The sequence below is a fragment of the Elgaria multicarinata genome, chromosome 4 (assembly GCF_023053635.1).
Source record: "Elgaria multicarinata webbii isolate HBS135686 ecotype San Diego chromosome 4, rElgMul1.1.pri, whole genome shotgun sequence".
Lineage (NCBI taxonomy): Eukaryota > Metazoa > Chordata > Lepidosauria > Squamata > Anguidae > Elgaria > Elgaria multicarinata.
This window is the reverse complement of record NC_086174.1, coordinates 84,104,854-84,125,627: the sequence shown is the minus strand read 5'-3', so window position 1 is coordinate 84,125,627 and position 20,774 is coordinate 84,104,854. Positions and strand designations below refer to the sequence as shown.

The window sequence follows — 20,774 nt, the reverse complement described above, 5'->3', positions numbered from 1 at the left end:
CTTCTGCCAGGTTTGTCTACTGATATCAGAGGCAGTTCACCAAAGGGCATATTGCTGATGTCCTCCTCAAACCTGAGAGCCAGTGTGGTGTAGTAGCTAAAGTGTCAGACTGGGAGTTGGGAGATCCGGGTTCTAGTCCCCATTTGGCCATGGAAACCCACAGGGTGATTTTGGGTCAGTCACAGACTATCAGCCCAACCCACTCACAGGGTTGTTGTTGTGAGGATAAAATGGAGAGGAGGATTATGTATGCCACCTTGGGTTCCTTGGAGGAAAAAAGGCAGGATATAAATGCAAAAATAAATAAATAAATAAATAAATAAATAAAAAATCTGGAGTTAATCCTGCTCACACACAGGCAGACACATTACAGTCCTGTGGACCATTAATAAGTTTTTGATTTACAAAGCAGGATTAATCAAACAGGATCTTCTTAATAGTTAAGGCATACCAAACCTGCGTTAAGTGATTCAGATGGTGTATTTTTGATTAATAACATAAATACTGCCCTGGAAGGATCAGATGAAGATTCACATAGCCTGGCATTCATTGTACGAATAATAGCAACCAGAAGCAGTGGAAATCCGTACATGATCTACCTTCCATATTCTGCTCTAGAGCATTTAAACCATAGGATGTTTGGGCAGAGCAGCTTTCTGGTCAGTTGGCTTTAGATTATGTATGTTATACATGGAGCTAAGACCAAAACTGCCAAACATTATACAACTTTCAGGATAAAATGGAAATAATTTGATACTCAGAAAAAGAGATTGCATAAATGCACTCTCCCACACTGCCCTCTATTTCTTTGGATCTAGCATAGTAACATGACACTGAGCAAAACCAGTTGCCTGCTTCACCAGCCCAATTGCTTGGGTGACCTGTAAACCGAGAAGAACCATTGTGATAGGGCCAGAGGAGGTACTCACTCAGAAGGAAAAGGTCAGCTTTTCCCCTGGGGTAAGTTAACTCAAACAAATATGCAATAAATCACAAATTGGGAACATCTTAAACTTCATCACACTTAGAACTAGAAGGACCAGAAGACATAGCAATAGTTTCCTCACTGATTCATCTCTCTACTTTATGAACTACGAGTAGTATCCAATGCTCCAGGTGCATTAGGCAGAACTACAGCTAGTGCAGTGAGAACCTACTTTGAAAGAGTGATCCAGCCAGTGGCTCTTGTACTTAGAGCAGTACCAGTATACTCAAATTCCTTTGCAGGCAATGGCATCCCTGACCACTGGTGATGCTGGCTGGGGCTGATAGGAGTTCTAGTCCCAAACATCTGGAGAGACCTAGGTTGACTCCTGATTATCTAAATAAACAATGAAGCCTGTTCGCACGAGAATTCTGGGTGTGATTTTGAAATCTGTTACAGGATGTTGCATTGGAGACGTTGTGGAATAAAAATGTATAAAACATGGGCATGCATTGAAAAGCCATATATATATATATATATATATATATATATATATATAATATCCTATTTAGAAATCTTTGTTTTAGCGTTAATGTAGATTACTCCATAAAATTACTGAGAAAATATCTGGATCTTGGACATATATGATAGAACTACAGCTATCTTGTGGAACAGGAGTGCAGAACTGTTTTGGAGTGAGGGCCCATAGCCTCACCTTGCCTCCTGTGGGCCAGATGACATCAGGGTATGTAGCATCAAGACCCTTTGTCTATCATGCTGGAAGGAAGCACAGAATCATGCCTCCTCCCAGCATGGAGAAAGTGTCTTAGGCTGCCCTGCATCCCCCCTGCTTTGTCTAATTTGAGATCAGTGATAATATTTGCGTGTTCGGCTGCTGGCACATGCCAGCAGGGGAATCTTTTGTTATTTCCGATCTGAGACTGGAAATAACAACTGGGACACTCGGCAAGAGGATTCCTCCAGGGGGCTGGGCTTGACGCCTAATCCTTGCCCCCTGCAGGAACCCCAAGAGCTGTGCACTTTGGGGTGAACTGCAGGCCAGATTAGGCAAGCAGGCTGGAGGTTCTGCACTCCAGTTGTAGGGGTTGGGGACTACGACTCGCTCTCTGGGGAATTATATATATTCCAAAGTATATACTGCTTTTTATCTTCATCTTCACTAAATGCCCTGTGTGGCTTGCAATACAATAAATACAATAAAAATCTATAAACGCTTTCGTAAAAATACAGTAAAAATTACACTCTTATTACCAGATGATACTTCGTAATATATTTCATGCACTTAATTAGAGAATGTATTAATCTTTTAAGAGTACCAACCCTCTTTAGAAAAAAGCAAAGAAAATTACTGCAGTGAAACTGGCCTAGTGTCATCTTTCATGTTAACTTTGCGAGACTGATTCATAGCAACCAGAAGTTTACCTTTCACCATGGTTCAGAAACAAGATCTTATACATGCGCTGGCTGATAATTGGTAACCCAACACACTCCCCGCAATTTTTCAGCCATGTATAAACCAAGTTCAACTGACTAAAGTGACCACCAAAATGCTATACACAATTAACTAGAAAAGATTCAACTCCAGCATGGTTCAAAAGTCCAGCCTGATCTAGGCCATTGAAAGAAGTGCAGTGAAGGTTAAAGGGAAGCTCTCGACACTGATTGCAGCATCCCTACTGCAGCAAACCAATGGGATGGTGGAGGTGGGGTTTTGATTAGGACCATGGATTGGAGAGAAAATGTTTTTATAAAAACACACACACAAAAAACCCTTTACAAACCCTGTGGGTTCAGTCCTGACCAGCCCCCTGACACTGACAGCTATTAAAAAAAGAAAAGTTAACGTTAAATACAGTCATACAACTTGGAACTTTCCAGATGTGTTGGACTACAACTTCCATAATCCCCCAGCGAGCTATGTGAGTTGGCTTCATATAGCATGGCTATAGATTCTGAGGATTTTCAAGTGCTTTAATAAGGATAGCAACTCCAGTAAATTAATTTCCTGGTAGATGAAGAGTGAACTGAAGACAGAATGAATGTTGACTTTATACAAGGATGAGTGAACAAGATACAAACTACTTAGAAAGAAATTATGGGAAGTGTTCAAAATTTTATTTATTTATTTATCTATCTAAGTATTAATAGTACTTACTATTCAGACTGAAGACTTTCAAAACAGTAGTGTTAGACTAAATAACTGATATGTCAAAAAGAAGAGGGTAAGAACAGGACAGGACAATTTGCATTGCCATGAAGACAAATCTTCAGAGATTGAAATATCTGGAATAATTTAAGACATTGTTTCAAAACAAGTAAAATTGCGGTTTCCTCCACAAGTAAGCATTCCACAGGAGCACTTTGGATTGGAATACTAATCTGAAAGAAATAAAACCTTGAATAATGTGTTAGTGAGAATTAATGTATTAGGAGTCCTATGTGGACTGCCAAGTACATTGTATTTCCAGTATCTCATCATGATTTATCTTCATCAGCAATGATCTGAAACTACCAGACTCCAATTAATTTGCTTTCCATTTCCAATTGGAAGGAGGAGGGGTGTTCAGTCCTACCAGAGGAGATGAATAAGTAATTTGAGGTAAAAACAAGAACTACTCTGATGTTCACTGCCTGAAAGTAATTTACATCAAAACATTCAGACTTGTTAAGTGCAAAGTAAGTACATGGCTCTCTTGTTGGTAACATTAGCTTCGATTCCAACTTAAAGTCACATACACAGAGATACATGTGTGATCTAACAATGCCAGGCAAGAGATAGCAGGTGATATATTCTTTGAGATTTGCCTTTCTTGCAGCTTAATTCTAAACAATTTACTTAGAAATAAGTCCAAGTAATGAGTCCAAGTAATCTCCGTGCTGCCTCCTTTAGATGAGATGGAACATTCATACACCTTTCTGGTGGTGTTAACAACTTCCCTTACTCACTGAGCCAGAGCATCTCTGGCTGCCAGGAAGGATAAAAGTTGAATGCACAATGGATTGTTTTTACAGCTACAAGAATCCTGTCCCTTGATCCATGCAATTTGAAAAGTACGCATAATAACAAGACAAGCATATGCCAAGGTACTTCTATTGGCTGTGTGCTTTGCAAACTATTCAGAATGTGTTTCTCCTCCTCCTCTTCCTCCTCAACAACTCATGAGCCAATGTAGTACGGGCCATATGGCTATATTTCCATGTTTTGGAGGTCTGCATATTATACTTTGAACTATCTTGTGTTTTGGTGTTGGTGTTGTCTTGAATGCCTCTTACTTCAGTCATCAATCAGCTTAATAGCAATCACTGAGAAAAAGTAAAGTATCTAACAGTTAACTCTATTTTTTCTATCCATACTTGTTCCATCCAATTTACACCGATATCATCGCGAGGCTTGTATTGGGCCTGCAAATTTGTCTATTTTATTTACGAGAAGACACATAATCTCTTCATGTTTTAAATGTTTGGTAACTTTTACAGAAAATTACCAGCATTGATTAGTTGTCTATATCACATGCACAGAAATCTAATCTATTCTCTGTTCACCAACCCATATCATTATTTTTCCTAAGCAGCCAATGTCTGATGCTATTCTATCACCATGTCTCAGCTAAGGCTCTTTCTGTGGTTTTCACAAAGCAGTGCAAAGAACTTCTGCAACAACAACAACAATAACAACTGCTTGAAAGACTTTGTTGGTTTGAGATTTTTATTAAGTGACTGAACTGTGAGCATCTATATAGGTTTTGTTTTGGGAGGATAACTACAGGGTTAAAGCAAAGGCTTCATTAAAAGAAAAGGAAAGGAACCTCTCGTCCAAGCACTTGAGTCATTGATGACTCCTAGAGGGACACCTGCTTTTGCTGACGTTTTCTTGGCAGACTTTGTAGCGGGGTGGTTTGCCATTGCCTTCCCCAGTCAGTTACCTTTCCCCCAGCTAGCTGGGTACTCATTTTACCGACCTTGGAAGGATGGAAGGCTGAGTCGACCTGAGCCGGCTGCCTGAGAACCAGCTTCCGCTGGGATCAAACTCAGGCCATGGGGAGAGTTTCATAGAAAAGGTCTATTTCAGATAGTTTGTTTCTAAGTTGCCTTTCAGCCCGAAAGTCCCTCCAATTTAAAATTAATTTAAAACTATTAATTTTTTAAAAAACAACAACAACAACACTATCACACATCAAAATTAAGAGCAGGAGAAAACAATCTTAAGAACAGAGAGCAGAGCTAATACATTAAAATCACTTGAAAGCTATGTGGAACAGAAACGTAGCTGTTGTTTTTTAAATAGCCTACCTAAAACTAAACCAACTTCCTTAGGGAAGGAGTTCCATAACTGGGGTCCCACCACAGAGAAGGCTTTGGCCTGTGTTCCCACCAATCCAGTGTCTTGTTCTGGTTGATGTACAGAAGGGTGAACCTGCAGATCTTAAAACTATGAGCAGGTTCATACAGGAGAAGTCAGTTTTTCAGATATACTGGCCCTAAGCTGTTTAAGTCTTTTTAGTTAAGAACCAACACCGGCATCCTGAATTTTACTCAGAAAGAGAATGGCTGTTGAAGCAAAACACCAGTGTAATACAGTCAAAACAGCATAAGCTAGAAAACAATGTGACTGCTGCATTTTGTACTCATTGCAGTTTCCAAACCCTCTTCAAGGGCAGTCCTGCACAGAATCTGTTACAGTAATTACTATAATAGAGGTCCGCTCCTTTCTTCTACCCTTGGCTCATGCTCCCATTAAACCCATCACAAGAAATGGTTTCAGAAAGATAAAACTGCAAAAGGAATGAGAGGAAGGGCCACCTCCCAGTGGTACAGCTGGCACATTCTAGGCAGAAGGTGCCAGTTCGATCCCCAGGGAGCCACTGCCAGTCAGTGTAGACAATACTGAACCAGATGGATCAATGGTCTGACATTTTATAGAGCAGCTTTCTATGGTTCCTAGGTAGCACTTTCACATGGAAGGGCAGGAATGAGAAGCAGTCAATAATGTTACCAGTATCTGACATAAAATGATAAAAGTATGAAAGAAATCAACCGCAAACTCCTTCCAATTTAGTTATGAGACAATTGTAGACACACATCTATTTCTAAGTTCCATATTACTTAGTTTGGAATTCTGATACAATAGATAAGTCGAAAGTGCAAACCTAGTAAGAGGCTCATCAAACTGCAGTTGGGCTAGGGTGGGGAGACGGACGTATCACATCCTGATGTACATCCACTGTTTATCCTTTAAATATTGGAAGTGGGAAACCGATAGCAAATTAGAAGTGAATTAGTTAATTGGATGAATATTTTGAGAAGCATATGGCTCTTTTTAGATAGAAGGCTGGGAATTAAAATCAGAAATCTGCAGCTGAAAACCTGGCTCATTAGTACAGTGTATGCAAGGGGTGGATAACTTGTGGCCATCCAGATCTTATTGGACTTCAACTCCCTTCATGCGTTGGCACTGGCTATGCTGTCCAGGGCTGATAGGAGTTGCAATCCAGCAACACACGAGTTGCCTACTCTTGGTATATTCAATTCATGTACACATGCAGCATCATTTAGCCTCCCTTGCCAAAGCAAACAGCACCCAATTCCCACAAGACCTGTATGAATTCTCTTTCCAGCCTCTTTTTATACTTCTCTACCCTATCTTCCTCCAATCCATCCTTCATTCAAATTGCTTCTACTCTGTCTCCCCAGTTGAATAGCCCTTTCTCTGTGCACCTATTTTTTTTAACTTCTCTACTTTCTTGCCCACTTCACCCCCTAGATATTCCTAGCTGGTGGCCAGAACCCCCCTTTTTTCTGCCTTTTCCCTTTCTTCCTGTCTACTCAGATCAAACTCTTAGCTGCCTATAGGTTAGCCCAAAGAAACTGCATCCAAGAAAGCAGGCTAAATGGAAAGCATACGAACTATATATTATTCAATGCTTGCTGAAAAGTAAACTTTCAATGTGTCCGAGAATTAGGTTAAAGGTGGATGGGTATTGATGCTGCACCATCAAGGCATGCCAGAAGGTTGCTTTGAAGGCCAAATTTTAAAGCTGCAAGAGTGGAAGAACTCTGGCATTAAGGAAAATATATTCATAGACAAAAACATTTGTCCTGTAGAGGTGAAAATGGGAAACTAAGTAGAATTGTGGAGAAATGCCTTTATTTTCAATACATGCACCCTCAAGTGGCTCAGTCATATTTTAAAATAATTCCACCTCATTAACTCCACAGTAGTAATAATCAAGAGTACTTCAGAAACTGACAAGCAAGACCAAATATATATAAAAGCAAGCTGGGGATCTAAAAATATTTTGTAGACATTTTTAAATCAGGAAATCTAATATTTAATCCCTGTATTAGCAAATATGCAAATACACGGTTCCATTTATATTTTGAAATCACAAATACCACATAGGGAAATGGGGAAAAGTTGTATCACATTACCAGTCGTCAGAACATGCTGAGAGTAAACATTACCTAATTATGCAAAACTATAATACAAAAATGATTTCTTGTTTGCTGTATTAGTTCTGTTTTTATTATAGGACAGTTCTGCATTGCTTTTGGTCACCTTAAATTAGATTTTTAATAATTTCCCCCAAAGAAAAACAATTAAATTAATTATAAGGAATACAAAATGGCAACCTGCATAAGTATTTTTCAGGCCTAGCACAACACCCAATTAAGTAGCTTGCAAACCTCGTTTAATGGTTATATTTCATTATGCAATGCACAGCCAATTTCAAAATGAACTCAAGAAATATATATAGAAATAATAATTCAATAGAAGTAATAATTCAAACCCAGTTGGTTAAATTCGAGGAACTCTGAATCAAGGAATGAAATATCAGGAAAGCTCTGCTGAAAGTCAATTTTAAATTTCACTGTTGTTGTTGCATCTACCTGGAGCAATTTATCCCATACACAGTGGCACAGGATAGTGCTGTATTATAGCATGAGAAAATCAATACTTTTCTCAATACTAAGAACGAGCAAAGATTCACTTAGCTGTGTGTGTGTGTGTTTGTGTGTTTTAAATAGCAACTGCAGCAATCAAATGGTTGGAATTATCTATCATGTGTTGTATGCCAACTTGCAAGCAGTGCCTGTCATGGAGAAAGAACTCTCTCTGCATTAAAGAGATAGACACTGAGGGGCAGCCTAGTCTCACTTGAGCCTAATATCACAAATTCAAGATTGTGCCAAAACTAGCTATGGGCTTGCTCAGAGGACACGCTAAGCCATGGTTAGGCCACTAACCTTTGGTTAGTGAGCTTGTTTAAACCATGGTTATGTAGCCCACCATGTTTAGGAATGGTTCACACAACAAGCTAAGTCATGGTTCACATGACACACTAAGCCATGTTTATATCACAGTGCTTAACCACCATAGCTTAGTGTGTCATATGAACAGGGTCTCAACCAAACAGTGCTAGGGTCTGCATCACATTGACTAAAGCTGCAATGGACTGCTTATTTCTTCCACAGTAGGTCTTCTAAGATCAAAAACACTGTCTACAGTCGGAGGACGGAGGGCTGTGACATAAGAGCGATGTCATCCCTAAAGAGCAGCTAGTGGGCAGGAATGTTTTAGCATTCCAGGCAAATTAGGTTTGGCTTTGAAGTTAATGGTGATTATGACCCTAAATTGTACCCAGAGAACAATTTTAATATTGACAGAAAGATAAAATACATAGTAAATGAAGTGGCACTGAATTATTAACGTTGCATTAGAGAAAGCAAAAGAGGCTAGAATCTCAGCATTTCCCCCTTTGATGTGTTGTTGGCACTAACTAGTTATTAGTGTTTTTAAAGTGATAGTTTTCTACCAGACAGTAATAATATGTCTAACTTTTGTAGACAACTGCCACACTATTCACATTTTTCACATGAAGAAGTTTATTTGCTCAATCAAAACGGAAATAACTAGCAGGGGGATGAAAACCACCACCACCAACCTCAGTATCTTCAATGTAAAGTAGATATATAGTATGTGGTATGCTTTATTGGTATGTACAAGTAAACTAACAATAGTGATGAACCTGCCATCTTTCCTCATGGGGAGGCAGATTTTGAATTACACTTCAATGTGCTGTCTCTCCTTACCACAGGCTATTGAAGAAAGATTCTTCCATTGGGGCAAATAAAAACATATGAAACTCAAAGCACATACTTCTGGAAGTAGGAGAAAGAAAAGATTATAAACATTTCTGCTCATAAAACAAGAATGTGCTATAGAAATAGTGGTTACCCAGTTTATGGTACCCAGTAGAAAAACAGACTCCAAAATGGTAGTTTCCCTGAAAGGACTAAAGATTTCTATATTCACAGAACCCTGCCTTCAAATAATTACAGAAGTGTGTACATGTAACTTAATATTATATGTAACTGCAGCATACTTCACAGGCTATGGCAATTATTCCCCCTTTCCGTCAGTGTACTGGAGACTGCTCGTTGCATATTAGCGGAGTTTCAAAACAACAACAACCCCAAGTACAAGTATACAACCTTGAGAAGCAAGAAGTGAAGCAATATGTGTCAAAGACAATGACTCTTGCTTTCATATTGGCACAGAAAATGGCAGTGCATGATTGCTGTTTGGAGTGTGTAGATGTTTAGGGCATAATGTTAGCACTTTGCTGTTGGACTAGAATGGAAAATGCCTGTCTTGTTCTCATTATTCCCGAGACCATCACTAGTGATGCATCTTCATATAATGCTAGGTAATTTCTTTCTTCTTTCAAATATCACTTGTCTAAGTTAAGAATGCATTTTTAAAACAACATGATTTGCCAACTATTTAGATAAATGCCTCAATGTTTGAGAAGCTAGATAGCTATCAACTTAGAGATCCAGTTAGTCAATCAAGGCTGACAAGGTATTAGGGCTGGGCTTTAATTAAAATCCATCCCAGCTCGCCCCACCGAGCCTGCTCGCACAGCCTTGCTCCAAGGAGCCAGGCCATGCAAGCCTCCGGAGCCCTTAGCAAAGCACACTTTCTGGGGCCTCCAGAAAGTGCGCAATTCCCTTGACAACCATGTCATTAGCGTGGGTGGGAGGAATCGCACACTTTCCAGAACCCTGGAAGGCACGCTTCGCCTCCCCCCGCCACTCCAATCATGGCCTTAAAGGCACTCTCAAACTTGCATTGAGAGGATTTTAAGGCCCTGGTTGGGCACACCGGGGTGGGGGTGGGGATGTGATTTCCTCAAGGCTGGGAAATTGTGTATTTCTCCCCTCCACTCTAATGGAGGTTGCCGCCATTAGAGTGGAGGAAAAAAATACGTGATTTCCCCAGCCTTCAGAACATCGTGTAGTCGTCCCCCCCCCACCAATGGGGGCCTTAAAGGCCCTGTTAATAAAGCTTTTAAGTCCCCCATCAGTGCAGGGGAGGGGGGGCGCATGTGAAGGCGGACCTGTGCCTGACTGCTCTTGAAGGATCAAGCGCAGTCAGACATGGGCCTGTCCTAGCGCTGCGTGAGTCCGCCTGAGCCCACTGTGGATTGCATTTTTGAGTGATCTATGGTGGGTTAGTGTGTTGTCTGAATAGGTGGACAGTAAAAAAAGGACATTATAGGCTGTAATGTATAAACTTGTAACTTAAAAAATGATATTGAGAAGTAGCTCTGCAAAGCCAGACTTACACATGAGTTTGTACAAAAAGAGGAACATATCTGGCTTTGGGATCACTTTTCTCATGCAACGTTCTTCTGCTTAATTGGAAACATCCCTTCAGTGAGTTGAAGAGGCTTTCTGCTCGTGAAAGGGCACACCCTTATTCAATTCTGTGTCTTGAAATGATCTACTGAGATCTTCAAGTTCTACATAAGCAAATCATTTGGAACAAGGGCTTGTTTTTATATGGTATGAAAAGAAAAGGGGGAAAACATTTCTGGAAAGTGCTGCTAATCTTATCAAAATTAATTTGACTTCTCTTGTGATTCCTGCAATTGTTTTGCCTGGTAGGATCCTATCAATTTATTTTAATTTTTCTTGTTGAAGATTCTTCTTCAGAAGATGACCTGGAACCCACCAAGCCAAGCATCACAGAGGAGCTGCTTGTGTCTGGGGACTTTGAAGCAGATCAGGGCGGTCCTTAGTCCTCAGGGGAGATGGCCATCAGCTCTTACTTTCAAAGATATAGTCTCTTCTCAAACTTGAGGCAGAGGTCAAGTGGCTACCTAGCCCCAGGAGCACAGGTGTCTAAAGTTCAAGTCACTGCCACCCTTAGAAGTACCCACATGAGGCACAAGGACTCCTTGTGAATAAAGGTATACATGTGAGCAAGGAGCTGCACACAAGTAGACCTCACCTTAGGTGACATTAATGGCTTGCATGTGTGCTCTGGTTGGGGCTCTAAAGGCTCAGGATTAAAAGCTTTCAAATCAAGACACAAGAACAAGGTCTGAACACCGGCTCCCTGGTCTGTCTGTGTGTGTGCACACGTGCTATGTATTTTCCTCCTATCCCAGCTTGTCTTTAGATTTCCCTGTGTTTGACTTTGGACTACATACTAACCTTGCATCCTTGTAAGCAGGACGGTTCAAAGTAAAATTTGGTGGCAACTCTTTTTCAAAAAGAATTCGAATGGGGTAACTTGTAGCAAAACATGGTAATTTTTTCAGATTATGTTAAGTGCAGGGTTATCCAGCAGGCAATATTTCTACAAGCTCATTTGACAGCTATACAGGATAACAAATTAAATTTGTTTTCATTTTCTTCTTGGCACAAGCAATAAATTTTCAACATGCACATTTTGAATGTTTATTTATAACAATAAAAATAGCACTGAAAAAATTAACAAACAGTCTTTGCCATTTTTCTTTTGAATCCCTTTCATCTATAAATTGTAGCCAAAGAAAATAACTCAAATCAGATGAACTTTTTAGTCACATATATTACAGCTCTATGGAGCTGCAATGCTAACGACATAATGAGTTATTCTGAGACGTTCCTTTCTAAATGTACCAGTATTGTTTATTTGTACTGTATCAGCATTTGGAAAGAGAGGAGCTCAAACTCCAAGTACTTCACTCAGAATACTTGTCCCTTAAAAAGAATTGCACAGCTAATAGAATAAAATGTCTACCCTGAAGGTTTTATCATCTAAATAAGGATACTAGATGGAAATGCACTCACTCCCCAAACTACAAAATGGAAAATAATGACCTTCAGGGAAGTTGATGCATGCTACAAAATACTAACTCTGACGACCATCTCCACTATGGCATCATAACACCATTGCTTAAGTTAATTTGCTGATATTTGCTCATTGCTTCCTATAGTGTGAACCTTTTTGGGGGGTGGGTGGGTTGGAAAACTTTTTTTTTCTCTTTTTCAAATTACGTTTTCCAAATTGAGGCCATGTGCAACAGCCTCAAGGACGGATGTATAGTTCGATATATTTCTAAATATTGAGGGTAATGCATAAGTGTAAACCCTAGGTCACTAGTGAGAAACTGAACATGTTAATAATATCCTGTATTGTCCCACTTTGTCATTAATTAGTTTGTGAAGCATATATGATAGCATTTAATAATGTAGAATGAAAAGCCTATCTTTGAGGGAAAAATACTGCTTCAGAAAGGTGACAGCCCATAGAATCAATGCTCCCCCCACCCCCATCCAAGCTAAACAATTACTGGATAAGAGGGAGAGCTATTATCTTTTGTGGCATTGAAGTATTGCACCTATCCTGGGACTTGGGACTATAGGGTCAAGGTCAAGTTGGGTATTGTCTCTTCTGGTAAAGCCACATCTGGCAAACTCTTATTAAGACTTCACCTCATGTCAGGAAAATTCAGGTTCCAGAAAATGACTGGGCCAGCTTTGTTCAGATTCAGGCAGGCCTTGTCAGGACCATGGAGAGCTCAGCTGCCTGTGACTCTCCCATTATTGCAGGCAATGGGAGATGCTATTCCAGCAAAAGGCTGAACCCATCTGAAAACTAGCATGGCCTGTCCTGCAGTTGGCCTGCCTCCTGGAGGAACTGGCTGTGCTTCTTAAAAGACTCTTGTCTGGTAACCACTGGCTTCTATAAGACAAAGAAGAGGGAGATACTGGAGACTTGTTGTCTGAGCTGGAGGAAGGCAAAACAGCCCTGTCTTCAGGCTGGGCAAGCACAGGACAAACTGATGAAGTGGGCAGCCTGTATCTCTTTGTCATCCAAGTCTTCCTAAGGGCAGCACAGGGGGATAAGTTTGGGGATCATTACACCATCCCTCATTAAGTACATAAAGCATTTTGTGAAGATACTGTCATCAAGGCTGCTGTAGCAGCTGAGGGAAAGACCATCATTTCCTACTAAATATTATAGGTCTGCATTCGCTGGGCCATGCAAATGAGTCACACAGTTCACTTTCAGTCTCCTGAAAGTGCATTGTAATTGAAAGACGCTTTCACCCTGTTACGGGAAATTTTCACCTTTTGACAATCATCATGTCTAGTTGTTTCCTGCATTTGGACCTAAAGTCACATCCTGTCCTTCTATAACTTGGAAATCCCTAGCACTTCCCCCACCCTGTTAAATAGGTGATAAAGTAGTAGGCATCTTTTGAGCATCTCCCAAACGTCTGTCTTTTCTGTCCTAGTAAATTAACAGTGCATCACTAAACAGTCCAGTACTAAAAAACTTTGTCCATGTTTCTACCTGTACATTCTAATGGGAACATTAGACATTCCAGGCATATGTTTTCTGGTATACCTGCTGGTTTATTAATATTGTGATATAGGCTGCTAGTAATATTTCTTCCATATCATCATTCTCATGTTTCTATCTAATTTGTAATATATCCACAAAATAACAACACATTTAAAATACGAAAAATTAAAAACTTAACTTTTGAAGTGTGTATAATTCCTATAGAAACTAAAAACCACAATACCTGACGGAACACCTTTCCCGAAATGAACCTACCCGAACACTATGTTCAACATCTAAGGTCCTCTCTCTGAGTGCCTACTCTGAGGGAAGCTCGGAGAGCGGCAACAAGAGAGAGGGCCTTCTCTGTGGTGGCCCCCCAACTGTGGAGCATTCTCCCTGCTGAGGCCTGCCAAAGAAATTGTCATCTTTTCGGCAGCAGGTCAAGACTTTTCTCTTCTCCCAGGCGTTTAGCAATATGTAATGAGCCTGGGTCTGGGTGGTTTTTTTTTGAGGGGGGGGGGTTGTCATTGATTGTAAAGTTGTTATAGTGGTTTTAAATGTATGTGCATTTTGCATATTTTTGTGGTTTTAAATTTTTGTATATTGTTAAGTGTTTTTCTCTTACGTGAACTGCCCAGGGAACTTCAGTTATGGGGCAGTATACAAATGCAATAAACAAATAAATAAATTTTAAAAATATGTTAGAACCAAATAGAATTTTGATGAACTATCATAATCTTCAATACATACACACACAGAGAGAGAAATATCAGCAGCAGAATCCTATATATGTCTACTAAGAAGTCTCATGGTATTCACTGGTGCTTACTCTCAAATAAGTGTGTATAGAATTGCAGCGTAAACCTTATTTCACAATCATCTAACTTAGAACATATTCTTTAAAACATAACAATTTTTAATGATAACTGTTATGCAACAATATGTTGCATAATAAATAATAATAATAATAATAATAATAATAATAATTATTATTTATTTATTTATTGAAGCTCTTCAGGTGTACCACAATTATAATTAGGATCTGAACTTTGTAGCAGGAGCTTCCTTCTAAGCAATTATGAAGCAGTATCACATGAATGATCATTTATGTCTCTCCTTTTACTGCTAGAACAGCAGCTTTGAATTAATGTGCTCAATACATTTTCTTGCCACAGATAGTGCTCCTCTCAGAAATTTGATCTATTGACTAGTTGCATGTATGTCTGATAAATCACTGAAGTCTAAATGCATCTGGGGCTCTCTACTTGTCTAGTAGGATACAAAAACACTGGGAGAAAAATCTGTAAATGTACAGGAAAAATAACATCCATACACTTCTCACCTGCACTGATGTATGGCTCTCCAGTGGTGTATGCACATAATTAAATTAGACCATTTTTATCTGCTTGAGTGCTGAGAAGACACCCCAGTGATGTTGTTAATTTAGAGTTGCTTTCATTAGGAAAGTTCTGGCTACATCTAACCACTACTGGTTCAATTACTGAAGATATCAGCTTTGAGTCTTCTTACTGAACTATGGCAATCTCCATTAGCATCACTTTCTAGATTATCAATTCTCTATAAAAGCTCAAACTTCATATCCTGCTTCAGATAAATCTCCACATAGATAATCTAGCTCTGTATTCTTTGCTTGTACTTTAAACTGGCTATTCCCCTGCACTTTTAGTCATCTCCTTATTACCTGCCACTTTTCTTGGACTTCAAAAGAACTCTGTTGGATTTATTTCCTAACAGAAGCAGCAGCAAAAATCAAGGGGAGAAAAAAGAGGAGGAGGAGGAGGAGGAGGAGGAGAAGGAGAAGGAGAAGAAGACTTTTTGAATATTTACATTCACTGGTCTGGTTCGCATGACTGAACAACCCACTGTAGCTTATTTAAGCTACATTAGGTAGCTCCACATGTTGATGGCCATTCTAAATATTCCCCACCTTGCCATGGGTTGTCATGTTGTGCGAACCCAGATGGCAGGTGTTGTGCGAGGGTTTAACAGAGAGCTTCGGCTATTGGGCGGTATAGAAATGAAATAAATAAATGTGAACAGCCCATGGGTTATGTGAGGTTTTTTAAACCATCATGCAACCACCACCGCACGGGTTTGCATGACATGGTGGGCTTAAATAAGCCACAGTCAGCTATTTTGATCCTGAGAACCAGGTCGCTATGACCCAATTATGAGTAGCATCTCTAGATTCTGGGTCTGCCCACTTTCCCAGCAGATGGCAGCACAACTCCATTTTAAGATAAGCCTGTCATGTTCATAATTTTTATTTATTTATTTATTTATTTATTTATTACATTTTTATACCGCCCAATAGCTGAAGCTCTCTGGGCTGTTCACAAAAATTAAAACCATAATAAAACAACCAACAGGTTAAAAGCACAAATACAAAATACAGTATAAAAAGCAGTATAACTTCTAGATAGCCCTAGGCTTCAGCAAGGTTGCTTCATCATGTGCCATCAGAAACATATCTTGAAATATCACCTTCAGATGCTGAAGTTGCACCAAGCTCAGTCTTTTCCCAAAGGCCCCCAATTATAGAATGCAAGGTGAGACCTGTGAATTGGGGAGGGGGGGTTGCAATTGCATAGGACCCAATGATAAACACTAGAGATATGTACTGGTTATTCACTGGCACAACTCCAGGAAAGGACTACCCATGGATAATTTCCCCCTTCTTTATGCCTATTAAGGATTATATGTAGTCGATAGTTCTACCTACTTTGTAAGCAGTTGATATAACAAAAGTAGGGATGTTTTAGCATTAGAGATTTGAATGAACTTCACTAATGTCCTTCCCCCCCCCCCAAATTTAGCAGCCCTTGAAACATAGACGTGCATTCCACACTGGATGTTATGAAAGAGTGTAGGATGGCTTTTTTATCTGAGCCCTTCAGTAAAACTATGTCAACAATGCTGAAGCACTATCTGATACCGCTTTTGGTGCCTCAAAGCTGATTGTCACTGATAATAAGCCCATGTGATTGATAACTATCTTGAACAGCAGTAAAATAAAAAAAGTAATTACATATGGTTCCATTTTCAGATCTGATAAAGTAGCAGCAACAGGGAAAATAAGAACTGCCAATGATCCATCTAGTCCAGCATTCTCTTTCCATCAGCTAACCCAATTCTCTGGGAAGTGTAGAAATAGGACATGAGTGTACAGCTTTCCCCCTGTTTGTCGTCAACATTTGATACTTAGAAGTATATTGCTTTTATACATTCAGCTTCCTTGCAAGTTAACATGGTTTTAAAAATCATATTTGAAAAGAAATCCAACTGAATGGTCTTTAAACATATAGACAGATGACTCAAGTCTGATTTATCAGGATCTATGGCCACAATCAATTTCACATTTAAAGCCTCAACTCCTTGTCCCATTGCGTTCCTGCTCAAAATATAGATTTTTATGTGGAGCTGGGTGAAGCTGACATTCCAAAATACAACAGCCTGGCTTTTGTTCAGGGCATGCCATAATGAACACATTACACTGTGCACTGGTCATCATTACATTTGAGGAAACATCTAGCTGGACTTTAAGTTGCTATAATGACCTTTGAAAAAACAGTGACCTCAGTGCCTTCAGAACTGCCTTTTTTCCATATTAGCCTGCCTATATACTTAAGTTGTCTGCGGAAGACTTCTACCGACTGAACACTCTAGAGGTTGGACTGAACTATGAGGAGCAGGGTGCTTGTGATAGTGAGATACTTCAGAATTCTGTCCCTGGACAATCACATCAGACTAATGTAATTCTCTTTTAGAATCTAGGGAGTTGAAAAAAACATAGACCCTAGACACTGGTATTTCTCATACCCAGAAGCCTAAAGGCTTTTTGTGAGATTAATTCTGATTCATTTGCATGTGAAATTCAACTATGGATGCAGCTCTTATACATGGAAAATTCCCACAGGCTCAATAGGTCCTGTGTTGGGACTAGATAATGCCCTGACATTTTTTATTTTGGGTGGGTGGGGTGGGAATCAGCTAATTTAATAACATTCCAGTCAGCCAAGTCTAGCTAAATATCATAAGTAATTAAGGAAAATCACTGTCAAATCATATTAGTTGTCCTATTTTATAATCATGGCGTACTTGATGCTTAAAACTGCACTGCTCTGCCACAGGTATTTTAAAAGTGAAATGCAGGACTAGGGATAACTAGAACACAGTTTTGAAATGTCAGAACATTTAACTGCCACGTCATTTTCAATTTATCTTAAAATAAAAACAGTGTTGTCTTTAAAGCGTGTTCCATAGCACCTGTACACTGAAAATAAACCTTTGATGCACAATAAACATCCGTGTTTGGCAATATCTATTTATCCAAAAAGTAAAGCATATTAGCTCAAAATTAAAATTCCAGGCACTATATTTTAGATTACACACACAATCATTTCAACCTGTTTTAAATTGAACATACAATAAAGATCAAACACAATACCATAGAAGTAAAAGGTCCCCCATTGACAATACACAACTGGAATCAGTTCAGTAAGCTAGAACTGTATGTATTGAAAGCATTAGCATCATGAAAATGTTAAGAGTGCAAGAACATAAGAAGAGCCATGCTGGATCAGACCAAGGGTCTATCTAGTCCAGCACAGTGGCCAACCAACTGCCCATGGGAAAACCACAAGCAGGATGGGAGTGGAATAGCACCCTACCACCCAAGTTCCTTAGCAACTGCATACTGCGCCACTGATACTGGAGGTAGCATATAGCCATCAGGATTAGTTGCCATTGATAGCCTTCTCTACGAATATGTCCAACCCATTTTAAAGCCATCCAGATTGGTGGCCATCACTACATCTTGTGGTAGCGAATTCCATAGTTTAACTATGTGTTGTGTGAAGAAATACTTCCTTTCATCTGTCCCGAATCTACCATTCAGCTTTCTTGGATGACCCCAGGTATTTATTTATTTATTACAAGAAGTAACTAAGATAAACGCCAACAGCAGTGCAGAGGTCTAAAACACAGTAACACAATTTTTAAAATTGATGGCCATTAACTTGAATGGCTTTAAAAGGGAATTAGGTCCCAAAGGAGAGAAACAAGTTTTCAGGATGCAACATAGATTTATTGTCAATAAATCTATTTTGCATCCTGAGAACTTGTTTCTCTCCTTTGTGACCTGCTTCGGATGCTCATCTCCCTCTGGTTCTTTAAAAGTGAATTACAGAAATTCATGGAGAGTAAAGCTATCAATGCCTACTGATAGCGATGGCAGTATACTATCTCCAATATCAGAGGCAGTATGCCTGGGTACACCAGTTGCCATAAAAACAGGTGGGAGAGTGCTATTGCACTCATGCAGCTGGTTAACCACTATGTGAACAGAATGCTGGACTAGATCGGGTCTAATTCAGTATGGCTCATCTTAGGTTCTTATTTAAAAAACAATGTTACAAATAAACTGCTAGTGCTATGCTTAAAGAATGCTGTTCAGATGCTGACAAGCTCCTCTATGTGTTGGAACCAGAATTGTGCCAGCACTTTCGGTCAATTACAGAAAAAGTGGCGGAGGTGGGAGACATGTTTCTGCCTGTACAGCAGTTTTTGTTCTGTGGGTTCTGTTTTTGGTCTGAATTTGGTCATTGTTAAACTAAGAGACTGCACTTGATTTAGAATACAGAACCAAACTTGAGAGAAGTTCCACAACTTGTAAACTTCCAGATTGATAGTGTTATACACTCCCCACACTTGGAGGGAAGAGAACAAAATACAGATTTAAATCCAAAGTGGGCTCACTTGGAATTTTTCCATGTAGGCCCTGTTTCAAATGGAAGAAATTTCTAACCCGTATTTTCTTTTTCCCAGCTTGGAGCTGCCAGACATCCCTTGGGTTCTAGGTCAAATCATATAAGGCTTAAAGTAAGAATAAACACTGCTTGCACTGTAAGTAACTTCACTCTCATTCATACTATAGTTCACCTTTGGGAAAGTGGAGGTCACCATCCCCCCCCTCCAATTCTAGCTGTAATTTTCCAGCTTCCACTTATGTTTGCATCAAGGCCTAAAATATTTAAGAGAATTGAGAACACTTTAATAGAAGTGGGTATCAGTGAGCGTTACTTGATCAGTGACTGAAACATGAATCCTAGGGTAGGAATAACATCATGTACTTCAAATTTCAGGGTAACTGGCAATTTTAGAACCATTCATAGCTGCATTTGTTTCAGAGACTGAATGGACATAGGGGCAGAACAGGGAGTCCTCAAGGAACACACTGTTTTATTTTGAAAATAAAATAGCATCAATACAAGGTGGTTCACTTTACTGATTGATCTGGCCTAGTTTAGGAATGTTTTCAACAGTTGATACCCAACTTTTCCAATAACCCTTTTTTCCTGCAGATTTAATTATAGCACACATGCCTAGGAGAGCACCATAACAACAACTCAGTTGAAAACAGCAATTCTCAGTTGGTTCACATGTTACTTTAATTTTGTGGCTTGTACAATCACAAGTGCTATGTGCTTTTGGTTTCCTCGCAATTAGAGTAACATTTGAAGTGGGAGTTGTGGCAAGATCCATGAGCTTCAGGGCAGGGAAAAGGCATGTATGCTCCTGCGACCTACACAATTAAAGTGACCTATGAATTGGCCCTGACTTCCCGTCACATTGCTCTGCTGAAATTCCTGCTATTAACAAGCAGAGGAACTATAAAGGCAGCTTGTATTAAACCCCTCTTTTTCTATTTATAAGGCCACCTCTGACACTGGGTTCTTATGCTACATCAGCCATGCGGGAGCTGCAGCAGCAGTGCTCTTTCCTTTGCTATTGGGTAATGCGAGACTGCTGAGATCAAGGGGAGGGGCCCCTAAAGCTTCTCTGCACTCTACCATTAACCCAATTTTCAAGGGCTGATACCTGTCCTGGGATCAGATGCAGCATGGGCTCTTTGCCCAAGTCTTTTGATGTCATTCCACTGTTGCAGGAAAGAGCAACATTGCTGGAATGACACACCACAAGGGACTTAACTTGAAGAGTGTGTTTACCAGAATTTCATCTATATTTGGAGATGGCAAAGTGGAGACAATAGGATAGTTTGACAACAAAACAGACCTGGGTGTGAGAATGAAGTCTTAGGTTTGACTATCCTTCGGCATAAAAAACACAGAGACAAAAAAAACACGCTCAATTTTTCCATGCAACATCCTTTTCTGAAAG

The 20,774-nt window shown here is 39.7% G+C and overlaps 1 protein-coding gene across 4 annotated transcripts in view; it reads right to left on the bottom strand.

The window, feature by feature from the left end:
* The window catches only part of PTPRK (protein tyrosine phosphatase receptor type K), a 389,066-nt gene that overhangs the window by 128,016 nt on the left and 240,276 nt on the right, over nt 1-20,774 (bottom strand). The window lies entirely within an intron of this gene.